General features: G+C 41.0%; 1 long non-coding RNA gene and 1 pseudogene across 1 annotated transcript; one reads left to right on the top strand and one right to left on the bottom strand.

Annotated features, from left to right (window-relative positions):
* The first annotated feature begins 17 nt into the window (after positions 1-17).
* On the top strand, positions 18-14,016 carry LOC105506655. Its single transcript, XR_001000964.1, has 3 exons — positions 18-476; positions 2,153-2,206; positions 13,936-14,016. It is a non-coding gene; the product is annotated as an uncharacterized LOC105506655 (long non-coding RNA).
* Positions 3,660-5,412, bottom strand: LOC105506654 (annotated as a pseudogene).
* Positions 14,017-18,178: the final 4,162 nt, after the last annotated feature.

The following is an 18,178-nucleotide window of genomic DNA, read 5'->3' as shown; positions in this document are numbered from 1 at the left end:
ACTTCCTGAATGAACCTCTGAAGTCTCAAGCAGCATTGTTCTAGTGCTTTGATGAACCTCAGCACGCTACCGAAATCTCCATATATAGTTTTTTTTTTTTTTGAGAGAGAAAGGACAACAAATTGCAGTTTTATCCATTTGTATTATTTCTTTAGAAAACTCAACAATCTTTTTGTTGGAGGTGGGGAAATGAGAAGGTGTTTTGTTTTGCTTTTTTTCCTATTTTTTTTTAAAGGGGGAGTAGATGACAGTGTTCTCCTTAAGGAGGAAGTTTGACTTTTGAAACATACCACATGCTTAAAACACATTTGAGTTCCTGCATGAACAGTAAGCTAGCAGATGGTAGAAATATTCGTTATTAATTCAAAAAATATTTACTGCGGACCTACAATGTGCCAAGCATGTCTCCTGACTCTGGGGATAAGCAGTGAACAACAAAAAGACAAAGTTCTTCCACCCTGAGGCTTATATTCTAGGTGAGAAATGGACAATAAACATAATAGGTAAGAAAATTACATGGGATGTTAGTGATAAATGCTGTAGAGAAAAAGGGGGGGCCAGGGGCATCAAATGTGAAGATCAGAAGTGGTAGTCACAGTTTTAAATAAGAGGGACAGATAGACATGATTAAGGAGGTGAAGTTTGAGCAGAAGTTTGAGGGAGGCCAGGAAGCTAGTTTTGTGTGTGCCCAAGAAAGAGTATTCTAGGCAGAGACAGCAGCTGTTAAAAGGCTTAAAAGGGAGAATGTGCCTGGCATGTTCAGTTACAGCAGACGTGTGTGGGTCTGGCACAGAAGGAACAAGGGGAAAAGAAGAAAGAAGTATTAATAGATAAAGTAAGAGAGTTAAGGAGAGCAGGGCAAACTCTGTAAGGCATTCAGAGCCATTTCACTCCAGAAAAAAAATGTGTAATGTTGAATACACGTGTTAAATGTTGAATCTATTGAATTACCTTGGAGCTTAAAATAAGTGTGGCAAGAAGAAGAGGATCCCCATCTTTTAGTTGTTATTACTAAATCAAATAGCTATTTGATTTGAAGATCATTCCTCTTCAGTACTTTTGAGCGCGATTTAAACATGTCACCGAGCATATTTTTCCCTACAAGAGGATGTTAATTGGTGATTAGGTAGTCTAGCAAAATCAGTTTATGGAAAAAATTTGTCGATTGGCATACTATTCTTAGGCACCACTTTCGTAGAACTATGCATCTAACTTTCAAAGGCCTATTATATACTGATATTCTTTTCAGATAAAATGTAAATCTACTTCCCTAAAATTAAACCATTTTATGCATGTCTTTTTTTTGAGACGGAGTCTCGCTTTGTCGCCCAGGCTGGAGTGCAGTGGTGTGATCTCAGCTCACTGCAAGCTCTGCCCCCCAGGTTCACGCCATTCTCCTGCCTCCCGGGTAGCTGGGACTACAGGCGCCCACCACCACGCCCGGCTAATTGTTTTGTATTTTTAGTAGAGATGGGTTTCACTGTGTTAGCCAGGATGGTCTCAATCCTCTGACCTCGTGATCCGCCCGCCTGGGCCTCCCAAAATGTGGGGATTACAGGCGTGAGCCACCGCGCCCGGCATGTCTTTTTTTTCTTACACATATCTCTATTTTTTTGCCTACACCATTCTTTAATACTAGAAATATACAGAAAGTCAAGGCAAGGTGTGTGTAGGAGACTTTGCAGTGGTTTTTGGCATACTGATCTGTTCATGGAAAATGGTATTTACATGTACAAATGCATGATTATGTCCATGGAAAGGGTGGTTCAATACTGTAAAGAAGCATCAAGTTTAAGACTTGGATAACCTGCTTAGCGTGCCAGAGTCAGCATATGTAATCAGATTGTTTATGGAATAGCTGAAGTTCTTGGCAAGCCGTGGACTTCCTAATCTCCTACCTAACATTCCTAGGTTCCTGAGGTGGAGCCTTGATTTAAAAGCATTGCAACCTAGCCACCCCACCCTAAATGAAACCTGTCACATATAACACCACATTACTTGGAACAGGTTTGACTTGATTTAGTAAAACTGAATATACAAAAATGTGTACTAAAAGGTCAAGGGATATGGAAATAATGTTTCAGTTTGAGAAATAAACTTTTTTTTAACTTTATTGACTTTTTTATGAATAAGGAAGCTTTTTATTTTACAGGTCTTTGTGGGAAGAAACAAATCACAAAAGCGATTAAGAGAGCTCAAATAATGGGTAAGAAAGAGCACCTCAACAACTGAATTGAGCTAGCTGAAACTGTGCTCATTATGCTTTGTCAAGAACTTTAATTATCTCTTTACAGGGTTTATGCCAGTTACATACAAGGATCCTGCATATTTCAGGGACCCTAACGTTTATAACATCAGATATCGGGAATAAATTCTATCACATTGCCACCAATAAACTTTTTTTATAGTAAGTGCTTGTGTGATGCCAATACTGACTCAAACCAACCTTTGGATAGAAAAGTGTTTCAGGAGTGACGTAAAGAATGACACTTCCCCTTCATATCAATCAAGGTTCATTAAGCAGATCGCTTATTTAAAATGTTAACTCATCACATTTTACATATGTTGAATAAAAGTGGTTCTGTATGACTGTCATTATATCTGGTCCCCAAATAGCTCATACAATATAATATACCATTCAATTGAATGGAGTTAAAACTGCTCAGAATGATTTTCTAACTAGCAAATTTAAGTATGCCTGGTTAAGAGATCTTCCCTTTGTAGAAATGTTACATTGGGATGTATAGTGGTGCTGTCAACAGGAGGATAAAATATTCCTAGACAAGTCTATCCTCAAACCAGTAGTGTCTTTTACATAAAAAGATGATTTATATCTAATAGACACTGAAGGTGATAAACATGTATGTATATATGTATCAGTTCTGAGTTCCACTGACCTGTCCCAAACACACTGGATTACCAGGCTTATACTGTACTCAAAATTATGGATTTGCTCAATTTCGGGCAAAGGACTCCAAACTAGGGGAGAAATTACTGTTTGTGTTGGGTTATAGTTACGTAATAATTAAGGCTGCCAGATTTAGCAAGTACAAATGTAGGACAAATTTAAATTTTAGATCATGTTTTACAAATTTATTGCGTGATATCCAGCATTCTATCTGGCAACTCTAGCCATAGTGTACTTCTAAAAAATCATCACTTAAGGAGAATTTTAATGACTCAGATAAATTTTCATATAAATTCCTTCCCACGTTATGAAAATAAGGCTATTCTTGCTTTTCCGATACTTTGTTTTTTAATTGAGATGGGTCTTACTGTGTTGCCCAGGCTGGTCTCTAAATCCTGGCCTGTTAGTCCTCCTGCCTTGTCTTCCCAAAGTGCTGGGATTATAGCTGTGAGCCGCTGTGCCTGGCCTCACTTTTCCAATTCTAAAGAATGTGTCTGCATAAGCCTTTCCCTCAACAACTTATTGAAAGGTGAAAAAAGGTTTGGAAATAAAAGCATCTGATGTTCGAAAAAGTACTTTGTAAAATAAATGCACTAAGACTTATCTGTGGATTACTGCAAACAGGTGAACATAGTAAAAACAAATGAACTTACCTGTATTACTGCAAGTAGCTCAACCTAGTAAAAACAATAAAAATGTTTGGCTTTACCCATCAGCCAAATTTAAAAATCTCCTTTTAAGGTTAAAAGGATCAAAATGTGGAAGACGGTGAATGTTCACCAAAACCTTCATCTTTTTCAGTCTCTTCAGCTGTTTCTGGGCTGCTCATTTTGGATTTTTTTTTTTTTTTTTATTGGTTACTACTATCAGTATCTGTTTTAGATGGTTTGTCTTATGTGTCTAACAGCCATGACCTTTTTTTTTTTTTTTGAGACGGAGTCTTGCTCTGTCTCCCAGGCTGGAGTGCAGTGGCGCGATCTCGGCTCACTGCAAGCTCCGCCTTCTGGGTTCACACCATTCTCCTGCCTCAGCCTCCCGAGTAGCTGGGAGTACAGGTGCCGCCACCACACCCAGCTAATTTTTTTATTTTTAGTAGAGACGGGGTTTCACCGTGTTACCCAGGATGGTCTCGATCTCCTGACCTCGTGATCTGCCTGCTGTGATCTCTTGAATTGCCAGCTAAGTCTAAGGCTTTATGCTTAATCATTTGTGGTGTACTAGCTGGACTAGCTTCAGGAATGTGTGTTCTACCATTAAGTTCAGATTGTCTACTACAGCAAGATAGTGGTTGTTGTTACAGCTACCTTTAGAAACATGTCTAGTTTTTAGACATAACACATGAATGAAGACATTTAGATTCTGGAAAAAAGGACCGTAATGCTTGACAAAGAAAAATGTTCTGAGGGTTTTTGGATTCTCTTCTCCTGTGCTGCCTGACTCTGGGCTCATCTCCTTTTTTCAGTTTCTCTTTTTAATCTGTTTACATCCTTTACTAGTTTATCTACTGCTTGTTCACTGTGTTCCACTTTTTTGCATATACTCTTAATTCCTCTTGTAATTGTCTTAATTTAATTTAATGTAACTTAATTTAGGATAGCTAAGTAATTAAACATGAGGCCAAAGTACATAAGAAAGTGGCAGCCCTTTATTGCAAATATGCACACACTCTTGGGGGAGGTTCTCTGGTCCTCAGGTGTGGGGGGCCAGGGAAGTCGTGCTGTTGCTCTCGGGTGAGGTTCCTGGGTCCACGAATGCGGGAGCCGAAGAAGTCACATGAGCTCCTGCTGGCGGCGGACTTTTATGCATTGGTACTGCAAGGGGGAGGGCAGTGGGCGGGATAAGGGCATGACAGGGGCGTCTCTGTAGGCGTGGCTGGGTAAATTTCGGTTTCCTCAGATTGAGGTCACGTGGCAGGTGCTCAGTTGATCTGCATTTTCCCGGGGCGGGCTGCATTTTCCCTCGCGCGGGTAAGTTGGTGATGAAGAACCCGGAAACAACAGGTACTGCTCCATCTTGTTCACCTTCCTCCATTTTGTCCCTTCTCCCTCACCCAAACAGTAATGAAGCATACATTTCATTTATCTTATGTACCTCCTTTAAGGATCCATGTTGAAAAAATTTAGAGCTGTGTGTTTGTACTGCTAGGCTAAAACCAGCAGACATACAGGAACCTGATACAGTTTTATAACCTGTTTGTTCACACATGCCCAGATTGGCAACCACTGTAGGTACCCTGTGAAAAAGTCATTTTTGAGGTTTATATAAGGCATGTTCCAGTCGATGAGTAGAGCAGCTTTCTGTTATGATACTTGGCGTTCATAGCAGAAAAAGAAGGTCTTGGTTTGAAAAATGCTCCTGCAAGTTTTTGTGAAGCAGTCTGTCTCTAAATGTCATGATCTGATCTGAATGACAATCGAATTTGTACCAACCTACCACATTCTTTGTGGCATTTGATAATATTTTCTTCAGTGCTTGCTCATTTACTTCACCTGAAGAATTATCAAAGCTAACTCAGACCACCGGCACCGGTCTCTGAATTCCCTTGGTATTTATTGATCATTATCTCAGTATGTATTGATCATTATCTTTACCATCTTAGAAAAAGGGAAGTGACAGGATAATAGGATCATAGTAGGGAGAAGGTCAGCAGTAAGACATATGAATAAAGATCTCTGTGACATGAATAAGTTTAAGGAAAAGTGCTGTGCCTTGATATGCATATGCAAATATCTCCATAAACCTTTTTAGTGCATAAAGAGCAGCATTGCCGCTAGCACGTCCCACCTTCAGCCCTAAGGCGGTTTTCTCCCATCTCTGTAAACAGAACATACAATTGGGTTTTACACCGAGATGTTCCATTGCCCAGGGACAGGCAGGAGACAGATGCTTTTCTCTATCTCAACTGCCAAGAGGCCTTCTTTCCTCTTATACTAGATCTCCTCAGCACAGACCCTTCATGGGTGTCAGGCTGGGGGACGATTAGGTCTTCCCCTTCCCACAAGGCCATATTTCAGACTATCACATGGGCAGAAACCTTGGACAATACCTAGCTTACCTAGGTAGAGGTCCCTGCGACCTTCCGCAGCGTATGTGTCCCTGGGTACTTGAGATTAAGAGAATGGTGATGACTTTTAAGGAGCAAGCTGCCTTCAGGCACTTGTTTAACAAAGCACACCCTGCACAGCCCAAATCCATTAAACCTTGAGTCACCACAGCACATGTCTCTTGCAAGGACAGGGTTGGGGGTAGGGTCACAGATTAACAGCATCTCAAAGACAGAACAAAATGGAGTCTCTTATGTCTACTTCTTTGTATATAGACACAGTAACAGTCTGATCTCTCTTTTCCCCACACCAATGGGTTACTTAATTTTTTTCAAGGCTTAATATATTTAAAATGTATTCTGAGTTTCAAACAGGTTTTTGTTCAACTCTTCAGGAAGGGATCTAGATAATAAAAGATGTTTAAAAATGGAAAATCAGAAACCATACAAAATTATTGTTTCTTTTTCTGTAGCAGCTTTATCACACCAAAAAAGATAATGTTTTATTTTTAGTTCTCTTATTTTCTTGAGACAGGGTCTCTCTCACTTTGTCACCCGGACTGGAGTACAGTGGTACAGGAGAACAGCTTGAGCTTCAACCTCCTGGGCTCAAGCTATCCTCCCGCCTCAGCCTCCCGAGTAGTTGAGACTACAGGCACAAGCCACCATGCCCAGCTGATTTTTTTTATTTGCAGACAGGGTTTCCCTGTGGTGCCCAGGCTGGTCTCGAACTCCTGGGCTCAAGTGATCCTCCCACCTTGGCCTCCCAAAGTGCTGGGATTACAGGCGTGAGCCACTGTGCTCAGCTTGTTTTATTTTTAGATGATAAAAAATGTTAAATCACCACCTTCAGCTTGAGGTATATTGATACTATATTTTATTCCATTACAAAACTATAAATTTAGTGCTCACATTTAATGTAATTGTTTCTCCATATAATATCAAAATAAAATATTATTTTTTTAAAAAATTTACTTTAAATACTGCGATACATGTGCAGAACATGCAGGTTTGTTACATAGGTATACATGTGTCATGGGGTTTGCTGCACCTATCAACTTATCATCTAGGTTTTAAGCCCTGCATACATTAGGTATTTGTCCTAATGCTCTCCCTCCCTTCCCCACCATATTAATTATTCTTTATTTTGCACTTACCTTTCTGTTTCTATTGAAACATTTTTGATGTCTCATTGAACCCCTGACACCCGAACATGTTGGAATTTGAAGAGCCACTTAAAAAAATACTTTGTTCTATTTCCACTTTTCTTGATGAGACCTAGGGTTCTGACCCCAAAATTATTTTCAGTTTAACTCAGATGTGATCATCTCTCAATGTTTTTGCCATTTTGACTTCATATTTCCACATAGTTTCATTTTTCATAGTTCCATTTTACAAAAATAATTATAGTAATAAGTTCGTGCTAAATTCATTTATTCTGTCACACATATTGATCTCTTAATGTAGGTGCTGGGTAATAGTGATCAAATGATTCCTGCCCTCCTGGACTTTCAGTCTAGTGGTAAAGAAAAATAAAGATGGAGGAGAACGTGTAAATCAAACAAGTAGCTTGAAACTTCAATACATTTCACTCATTCTTCCAGGCTCTGCCATCTGGTTGCATATTGTACATTGGGAATGTTTCACCAGCCTCAATTCCACTGTTCATTATGTGGCCCGTATGTGACTTAGATGAGACACATTCTTACCCTTATCTCTCGGGGCGAGCCGCAATTGGCTTACGACATTTAAAGTCTCCTTATACCTCTTGCCACAGTGCTTGGCTTAGGCCTTAGTCACTCAAGCGCTTAAACCAAACAGGCCATGGTTTGAAGCTCAGGACGTTTGCTCAATAATTGAGGCAACTGTCCTCTCTCTCTCTCTTTTTTTTTCCTTTTTTGAGACAGAGTTTTGTTCTTGTTGCCCAGGCTGGAGTGCAGTGGCACAATCTTGGCTCACTGCAACCTCTGCCTTCCAGGTTCAAGCAATTCTCCTGCCTCAGCCTCCTGAGTAGCTGGGATTACAGGCACCATGCCTGGCTAATTTTTTGTATTTTTATTAGAGATGGGGCTTCACCATGTTGGCCAGGCTGGTCTCGAATTCCTGACCTCACGTGATCCACCTGCCTCGGCCTCCGAAAGTACTGGGGTTACAGGCGTGAGCCACCGTGCTCGGCCTTGTCTTCTCTCTTCTAATATGAAAGAGGAAGCTAGGAATCCCCATTGCTGCTGGCATGCATGCTATAAACCTGAAGGGAGTCGCCTAAGATGAAATTGATACTGTGGACTACACGGTGGAAAGATGGAAAGAAACTGGGTCATTGATGACATTGTCAAGATGCTAGATCAGCCAACCCCAGATCCTGTCCAACAACTGGACTCTTCATTTACATCAGCCACTACTCTGTTTTTGAAGCTTGGACAAGTTGGTTTGCTTGTAAGTTAAATTATTGTATCTGAGAGCATCCTAACTAATACATAAAAATAGACATTTCTCCCTTGTTGAGAAGCGGATGTACAGTAAATCTGTGAAGCTTAAGTTTTAGTACCTTCACTTGCTCATGCCCCTTCCCAGCCTTTCACCAAATTTTATACTTGTAATTTTGTATTCTTTTCCTTAAGGAGGACCACTCAAATTGTGTAAGATTCAGGTGTCACAAAACCTGGATTTAGCATCAGATGTTTTCGGAAGAAAACATCCATCTTTCTCTGCAATCTCCTCCATTCATGTCTCCCTAGGGAAGGAAAGATGTATTTAATTGGTAATTAGTTGAAAAGATCACTGAACATGCATGGCCTGGCCTCTCTTCTGGCGCTTTCATTCAGATCTGCCTACCCACAGTAGTAGATCTGCCTGCCCACAGTGCTAATCGCACTGCAGCAAGCCTTGGATGACAAGAATGGACGTGAAAGTAGTTGCTGCCTTTGACCACATCTTCCCAAAGTGACACATCACCAACACACACTTTAAAATCATGACGTTATAACATAATGGCTGTGAAGGTTTGGAAGAAAGCACTCTAAAATGAGAGCTCTGGGAGACGTAGAGAGAAGGCAGTCAAGGAATGGAGCCTATAAGCACCTCCTGCCAGCAGGGTGCACATCCGGTTCCTACGCCTCCATCCTCACCCTGCCCTCAGCTCACTCCCCTCCTGTTAGAAATCGGCTGTGCCCCTGAAAAGTCATTTGCTGTTGTCTAATGACTGAGTACACAAGTTCATTCCAAAGTAGGTGTTGGAATTCCATTTTGACCTGAGGTCAAAATTGTTTTCTCTGTTTAATGAACAAGAAAGCAGAATCTAATCTGTATATATTTCTAATGCCTGCGTATATTTCTCAATTGTTTCCCAGCTCAGAAAGGTGAGGAGTATGACAGTCACCCTGAAATGACAAGAGAAGCCAACAATAACAATCGTAGTAATAATGTGTGTACAGAAAGTACTAAATGACCATTAAATGAAGAGCAGATTACTAGGTGTTATGGAAGATACATATGCAGTGAAATACAAGTTCCAGATCTCAGGGAGTTTGCAAGTGAAAAAGAATATAACATATATATATACAAGGGGACTTCAAAAAGTTCATGGACAATGAAGTTAAAGGATAAAAAGTATAAACTTTATTTCTTAACATAAGCACCATGAAGGTCAAGACACTATTGTCAGCGATACCAGCCATTTAGTCCATCCTTAAAAAAAATGAGGGTCCCGGGAATTTAACCATGTCAATGCAGTCCTTATTAACTGAAGAAAAATGGGTGCCCTTTACAGATTTTTTAAGATTAGGAAACAAAAAGAAGTCAGAAAGATTTCCCGTGGAAGTTCTTGCAAAATTGCCCTTGTTTGATGAGAGGAATGGTCAGGAGCATTGTCATGGTGAAGAAGGACTCTCTGGTGAATCTCCTGGCATTTTTCTGCTAGAGCTTTGCTTTCTCAAAATTAATAATAAGGAGATGTTGTCATTTTTTGGCCCTCCAGAAAATCAACAAGCAAAATGCCTTGAGCATCACAAAGAACTGTTGGCATGATCTTTGCTCTTGACTGCTTTGTTTGTTTTTGGAGAGAGAGTCTTGTTCTGTCACCCAGGCTGGAGCGCAGTGGTGCAATCTTGGCTCACTGCACCTGCACTCTCCACCTCCCAGGTTCAAACAATTCACCTGCCTCAGCCTCCCAAGTAGCTGGGATTACAGATATGCACCAGCACTCCTGACTAATTTTGTATTTCTATATTTATATTTTATTATTTTTTGGAGATGGAGTATTGCCCTGTCACCCAGGCTGGAGTGCAGTGGCGCCATCTCGGCTCACAGCAACCTCTGCCTCCCAGGCTCAAGCAATTCTCATGCCTCAGCCTTCAGAGCAGCTGGGATTACAGGTGCGTGCCGCCACACCTGGCTAATTTTTGTATTTTTAGTAGAGACAGGCTCTCACCGTGTTGATGAGCAGGGTCTCAAACTCCTGACGTCAAATGATCCACCTGCTTCGGCCTCCCAGAGTGCTGAGATTACAGGTGTGAGCCACTGCACCTGGCGTAATTTTTGTATTTTTAGTAGAGACGACGCTTCACCATGTTCGCCAGGCTGGTCTCAAACTCCTGGCCTGAAGTGATCCACCTGTCTCGGCCTCCCAAAGTGCTGGGATTACAGGTGTAAGCCACCGCACCTGGCCTGGTCTGCCTTTGCTTTGACTGCACCATTTGCAATTCTTGGAAGCCACTGCTTTGATTGTGCCTTGTATTCAGGATCCTACTGGTAAAGCCATCCTATTACAGTTCTTCAAATAAATGCTTCAGCATCTTGATCTCACTTGTTTAAAATGTTCATTTAAGGCCGGGCGCGGTGGCTCACGCCTGTAATCCCAGCACTTTGGGAGGCCGAGGCAGGCGAATCACCTGAGGTCGGGAGTTCGAGACCAGCCTGACCAACATGGAGAAACCCCCATCTCTACTGAAAATACAAAATTAGCCAGGTGTGGTGGCGCATGCCTATAATCCCAGCTACTAGGGGGGATTGCTTGAACCTGGGAGGCAGAGGTTGCAGTGAGCCGAGATCATGCCATTGCACTCCAGCCAGGACAACAAGAGTGAAACTCCTAAAAAAAAGAAAGAAAAAAAAAAGTTCATTTAAAAGGTCTGCTGTTGACTGCAGCTGATCTGGGTGTAATGGTTTTGGCATCCACTGAGTGGAAGGTTTGCTCAACTTTAATTTTTCATTTGTAATTGTGTAAGCTGAACCAGTGAGATGTCTATGCTGTTGGCTGTTACTTGTGCTGTTAATGGTTAGTTCTCTTCAATTAGGGCATGAAGGTGATGAATTTTTGTCTCACAAATGGATGTAATGATCCGGCACTGGGGGTTTCATCTTCAACACTGTCTCATCCCTTTTTAAATTGAGTTATTTGTTTGTAAACTGCTGATTTCTTTGGGGGCATTGTCACCATAAACTTTTTGTAAAGCATTTGTGATTTCACTGTTCTTCCACCAAAGCTTTACTGTAAATTTGATATTCTTGCTTCAATTTTACAGAATTTGTGTTGCTCAGATAGGAACTGTTTTCTAACTGACGACTTATTCTTCTTAGTACCTCCAGCTAGATCCTTTGAGATATATTACAGTAAGATAGTATGAGTTTATTTTGGTGCAAACAAATTTTGAAATCATGCATAGTTTTTTTTGTAGCATGCATTTTCCATGGACTTTTTGAAGTCTCCTTATATAATAGACTTATAAAGTCAGCTTCAACTGAAACATATTTTACACATGTTCTGTTATATGTGGTTGAAGATATAAAATTACCATTTTTGTAGGTAAAATGTATTTGAATATTAACACTTTCATATAGCCAACCTAATTGTTACCATCGCTCAAAATATTCAGTTACTTGACTTGGAAACTTCAACATTCCAGAACATTCACAGTTACTTGACTTGGAAACTTCAACATTGTAGAATATTCACAATTACTCGACTTGGAAACTTCAACATTCCAGAACATTAACAATTACTCGACTTGGAAACTTCAACATTTCAGAACATTAACAATTACTTGACTTGGAAACTTCAACATTCCAGAACATTCACAATTACTTGACTTGGAAACTTCAACATTCCAGAACATTCACAATTACTTGACTTGCCATCACGCTGTAGTTACCTATAGACCTCTGGGATCCCCTGCTTCTCCTCACTCCTTGAAGGTTTTGACTCCTGACTCACTGTCGCTCTTTTAAATGTGACTCTTGGCAACATTCTTAGTGATTTCAACATCCACAAAGACACCTTTCCAGTATTCTCGTTTCTTGACTTCTGAAAATGTTCTTGGATGCCATTTTACCTCAAATACCCAGTTCCATGGTTATATCTTAGACACTGGAATATTTACAACATTTTGCTTCTGGGGTACCACTCTTTTGATTCTTCCCTTACTCATTGGCCACATTTTGAATAGCATCTGTTGGTTTCTCCTCATCAACTGACCTCGATATGCAGGAATACCCTAGGGCCTGGTCATCAGACATCATTTCTTCTTTGTCTGTGCTCACCACTTAATGTGACCTCATTCACTCTCATGACTTTAGTCCCATCTGAATATTGATGACAACTATGGTTTAAATGCGTCCCCTCCAAAATTCAGGTGTTGCCAGTGTGCTGATAGTAAGAGGCGGCTTCTTTAAGAGGTGATTAAGTCATGAAGGTTTCTCCCTTATGAATGGAATTAAGGCCTTTATTAAAAAGGCTTCTCAGCCATCATCCTCAGCAAACTAACATAGGAACAGAAAACCAAACACTGCATGTTCTCACTCATAAATGGGAGCTGAACAATGAGAACACATGGACATGGGGAGGGGAACATCACACATTGGGGACTGTCAGGGTAGGGTGAGGGGACGGAGAGCATCAGGATAAATAGATAATGCATGTGGCGCTTACTACCTAGGTGATGGGCTGATAGGTGCAGCAACCCACTGTGGCATATGTTTACCTATGTAACAAACCTGCTCATTCTGCACATGTATCCTGGAACTTAAAGTAAAATTTACAAAAAAAGAAAATATAAATGGTTAATGAACAAATAAAAATGTGTTTCACCTCAAAAATAAAAAATAAAAAGGCTTCACCAAGCATTTGGCATCTTTTGCTCTTCTTCCTTCTACCAGATGAGAACATGGTAAGAAGGCTGCGCCAGAGGCTGTGGTCTTGATCTTGGACTTAACCTCCAAATCTGAGAAAATAATTCTCTGTTCTTTATAAATTGCCCAATGTCACATACCCTGTTACAGCAGCACAAATGGACGAAGACGGTGATTTCCAAATTTATATCACTAGCTCAGACCTGTCCTCTGAATTCAGATTCTTATATGTAGCTGCTTCTCAGCCTCATCTACTTTGGATATCTAATAGGCATTTTAAATGTGTCATGTCTGAAAAAGAACTTATGGGCCGGGCACAATGGCTCATGCCTGTAATCCTACCACATTGGGAGGCTGAGGCAGGTGGATCACCTGAGGTTAGGAGTTCAAGACCAGCCTGGCCAACGTGGCAAAACCCCGTCTCTACTAAAAATACAAAAATTAGCTGGAAGTATTGGCATGTGCCTGTAATCCCAGCTACTCGGGAGGTTGAGGGAAGAGAATCGCTTGAACCTGGTAGGTGGAGGCTGCAGTGAGCCGAGATGGTGCCACTGTACTCCAGCCAAGGCAACAAGAATGAAACTCGGTCTCAAAATAAATAAATAAATAAAAATAAAAAAGAACCTATTTTCTCTCTGTCCCAATATATACTGTCTCTTTCCCAAATCTTCCCTATCTCAGTAAATAGCAATTTCATGTTTCTAGTTTGTTTAGGCCAAAAAATCTTAGTCACTTAAATTTTTCCCTTTCTTACCACATACTCAATGCACCAGCAAATCCTATTAGCTTTACCTTCAAAATATATGATACCCAGAATCTGACCACTTCTCACCACTTTCTACTTCTGCTTTTCTTCCAGGTTACTCTCATCTGGATTATTGTAGCCACCTTGTAACTGGTATCCCCGCTTTCTCCCATCCCCCATCTAATCTCCACAAAAATCAGAGCATGTCACTCTCAGCCCCAAGGTCCCCTCAATGACTCCACCCCACCCCACTCAGATCTTTTTTTTTATTTTTTTAGATAGAGTCGTGCTCTGTCTCCTAGGCTGGAGTGCAGTCGTGCTATCTCAGCTCACTTCAAGCGATTCTCCTGCCTCAGCCTCCTGAGTAGCTGGGATTACAGGCGCGCATCACGCCTGGCTAATTTTAATGTTTTTAGTTGAGATAGGGTTTTACCATGTTGGCCAGGCTGGTCTTGAACTCCTAACCTCAGGTGATCCACCCACCTTGGCCTCACAAAGTACTGGGATTACAGGCATGAGCCATTATGCCCAGCCTAAAGTCAATTATCTTACCATGGCCCACAAGGCTGCTTTGATCCAACCAGCCTATCTTATATCCTACCACTTTCCCATTTTCTCACAGTACTCCAATCACATTGGCCTTCTTTCTGGACTTCAAATGTGCCAAATATACTCTCCCCGAGGCACCTACTGCTGCCTTTGTTTGGAATGTACTTTCCCAGATACCCATGTGGCACACCCAAATGCTCGAGTGGCCCCTTATTAGTGAGGCCAGGTATAAGGTAGGACTCAGAACGTACTCCCTATCCTCCTTACTCTACTTTACCTGACTCCAAACACTATCACCCCCTGACATAGTACGTATTTTTTATTTGTTTAGCATCTGTCTCTCTCTGACTAGAATGCAAGCTCCATGAGGACAGAGATTTTTTGCTTTGTTTACTGCCATATTGTCAGCAGCTAGAGCAATGTTTGGTATGTAGTAGCACTCAATGAATATTCACTGAATAAATGAGCTACCTAAAATAACTGCATTGACATCCTAACCCAACTAGTGTCTAAAATAATGTAATAAATTACTAGAATGCAAATGAATTATTTTCCAGATGTCTTTAAGTTGGGTGTTGGAAAGTCAATATGCATTTTTCATACAAATATAAAGTAAGTACTGTTATTATCCCCATCTTGTGGATGAGAAATCTGAGACTCAGCTTATGCAACTGTGCCTGTTTTCTGATTTTGAGGTGTGTACCTCACCACTTATACTAAATTTCCAGGTCAGATCATAAAACCTTACGTAAGCCATAAAATTCAGATATAAAGTAGTCTATAAAAAGGAGGACTAGAATGGAAGATATCTATCTTACACACAAACAGCTGTATCTAGAGTATAGGCTTCTTAGCTTTCTAGATGTTTCACCCAATTATATCTGTTCTTTGATAGTGATACAATGATAGAGGCAGGAGGCAGAGAAATTCTAGGCAGACAGGCAGATCCCTGGTGAAGCATCACCCTCAAGCTGAAAAGCTTGAAACCACTGCCTAAAGTGAGAACTTCTATCCCTGTTTTCCTGCTTGAATGTTGTCTTTTCCTAAACGACCACGGCCTGCACCACCCCATCCTATGCTTATACAGACCCCAGACTCAGCCAGCAGGGAGGAGAAGCAGCTGGACGTCAGAGAGAAGCAGATGGACTTCAGAGGGACAGCGTGATGACATAACTTTGGAGAAGAATCCAGCCAGAGATGGGTGGACTCTGGGGAAAGATTACCTACCGACCCATCCTCTTTTCAGCTCCCCTTCCTGCTGAGAGCCACTTTCATCGGCAATAAAATTCACTGCATTTACCATCCTTCGATGTGTCTGTATGACCTCATTTCTCCTGGATGCCAGACAAGAGCCCAGGAACCATCAGTGCTGATATAAAAGGCTGTCACACTGGCCCTTTGCCCTCACCAGAGGAGGGCAGCCACCTCATGCAAAGGGGCAGAGGGCCCACTGAGCTTTTAACACTCAAGCTGTCCACAGGTGGCAGAGCTGAAAGAGCACTGTAACATACCCTCTGGGGCTCTGTGAGTTGCAGGCACCCCTGCCGGTTCATTGCCACGTGGGGTCTGCATGCAGTTTGCTCCTGGGGTGCCCAAAAGCGCTCGCTGTAGCTCCTGTACCTACTCACCTGTGTCTTGCCTTCTGTGGGGTGGAACACAGTGGTCTGAGTGAGTGGAGTTTGATGCCCCTGGTGCCAAAGTGGCTGGCCAGTTGCAATGCTTGTGCACCCCAGTTCCTGCCTTGTTTGCTCATGCGCTCCCTCCCGTGAGGAGTTGAGAATGGCAGGCAGAGTAAATGAGGCACCCCTGTCGCCAGTCCTGCAAAGTGGTCAGTGAAATATTCTCCTCCAATAGGTTTTTCTGTTTTCATCAACCTATCTGCTTTCTTCCTCTCCTCTGCAGCTTAGGTTCCATGGGCCACCGTTTAAACCACTTACTTGCCAGTATATTAAACTTTCTCCCTTTTTGTCCTTTCATTGCCTATTCTGTAAAACCTAACCCTAGAGGAATACAACTATCTATATCTTCTATATACCTACACTTGGACTATTGACTTCTATTCAGCAGATTAGGTGTCATTATAAATTTATGGCAGACAATCTACCGAGCCCTCAAGAGTATGCAGCAAATCTGTGATTCTCAGGCATGCTCTCTCTCTTAACTCTTTGAAACCTTCTCAAAACTTTGTCTCTTATTTCTTCTATTGCTCTTAGATTACAATGTCTTCTTCATGGAGAAAATATAAATTTCAGAAGGGAATTGCCTCAATTTTCTGCCATCAAGTCTACATACGGTTTACATCTGTCTCTATCCTTTTCTACTTCTCTCCTGCTACAATGGAGAGGTTGCTGCTTACCTCTTCTTCCTTTTATGGAATACCATGCCATAAATTATGACTTATCTTTCTTGCATCTTCAGCCTCTTCTTTTCTACTGGCTTCTTGATATTAACATTTACATATACTCAAGTCTCTCCTATGTTAAGAAAAAGTCTTCCTTGGATCCTGTTACTAACCTCACTCTCCCTCATTCGTAGCCAAAGTCCTCAAAAGAAAACTACAATGGAAATTCCCAAATACTGATTCATGGACTATAAGACCATCAGGAGATATTTTTAGGTGTCTATAGCAAAATAAAAAGGAAATAAGCTAATGTTGTCCATATTTACTCATATAGCAAGTTATAGATATGAGTCAGATTAAGGTTACTGTTTCCTCCTGAAGACTGTTCATTATTCTTTTATATCTTCCCAGTTTTCTGAAATTTAATGCGTTTTAATAAAATAATGACAGTAGTAGGGAGAACTAAAAAAATTTCTGCTTGGCAAAATAAAAACTTACCCTGCCTACATAATACAAAAATATCTTGCATTTATTTACTATTGCTTTAAGTTTAAAAGTGTTGAACTGACTTTATTATATTTATTTCCTCACCTCTAACTCACCCACCAATACTTCTCCATCTGGATATTGCGCCAACAACTCTGCCAAAAATGCTCTTACTGAGATACCTGGTGAGCTCTGTAAGGCAAAAGATAATCTTCATTTTATTAGATCCTTCGGTACATTGGATAAAATTGACCACTTCCTCTTCCATAAAAAGTTTACCTTTTATGGCTTCCATTATACTCCATCTACTGGTTTTCTGCACCCTTCCTTGACTTCATTTCCATAGTCTTTCACCGCCTCCTCCTCTACTAAATCACACTAGTGTTGGAAATCCTTGGTCTCTGTCCTATCTAACTTGTATTAGTCTACATTGTCTCCCAGGGTGATTTCGTTCCCTCCCAAGGCTTCTGTGTCTAGATTCTGTGTCTGATTTCTTTATGTGACATTTGATAGGTGACCTGAGATGAGTCAGAAACTGAGTTCATCAGTTTTCCCTCTTTTCAAATCTGTTCATCCTCCATCTCAGTAGATAGCATTACCATCTACTTTCATGCTCAAGCCTGAAATTTAGAAGTTGCCTTGACTTCCATCTTTCCTTTATCACCTACATTTAATTCTAATCATTAAGACAGTTAATTGTTTTAAACAATTCTCAAATCTGTCATCTTCTTTCCACCCTCCCTGCCGACATCCTAGTCTAGGCTACCATCGTTTCTTTCCCCTACCACTGCAGTGAATTCCTACATGGACTCTCTCGCTCTTCAAAACATCCTCTAAACTGCAACCAGAATGATCTTCTAGAAATGCAGATCTGACAATATCACTTCCCTGCTTAATGCCTTTTAGTGATATCCCCTTACTCTGATGACCACACTCAGAATTCTCAACATGGCTCCAAAGGCTCTGCTCAGAAGCCAGATT

The sequence above is a fragment of the Colobus angolensis genome, unplaced genomic scaffold (assembly GCF_000951035.1).
Source record: "Colobus angolensis palliatus isolate OR3802 unplaced genomic scaffold, Cang.pa_1.0 Scaffold14, whole genome shotgun sequence".
In the NCBI taxonomy this organism is placed as follows: Eukaryota; Metazoa; Chordata; class Mammalia; order Primates; family Cercopithecidae; genus Colobus; species Colobus angolensis.
This window is presented reverse-complemented; position numbering and strand designations above follow the sequence as displayed.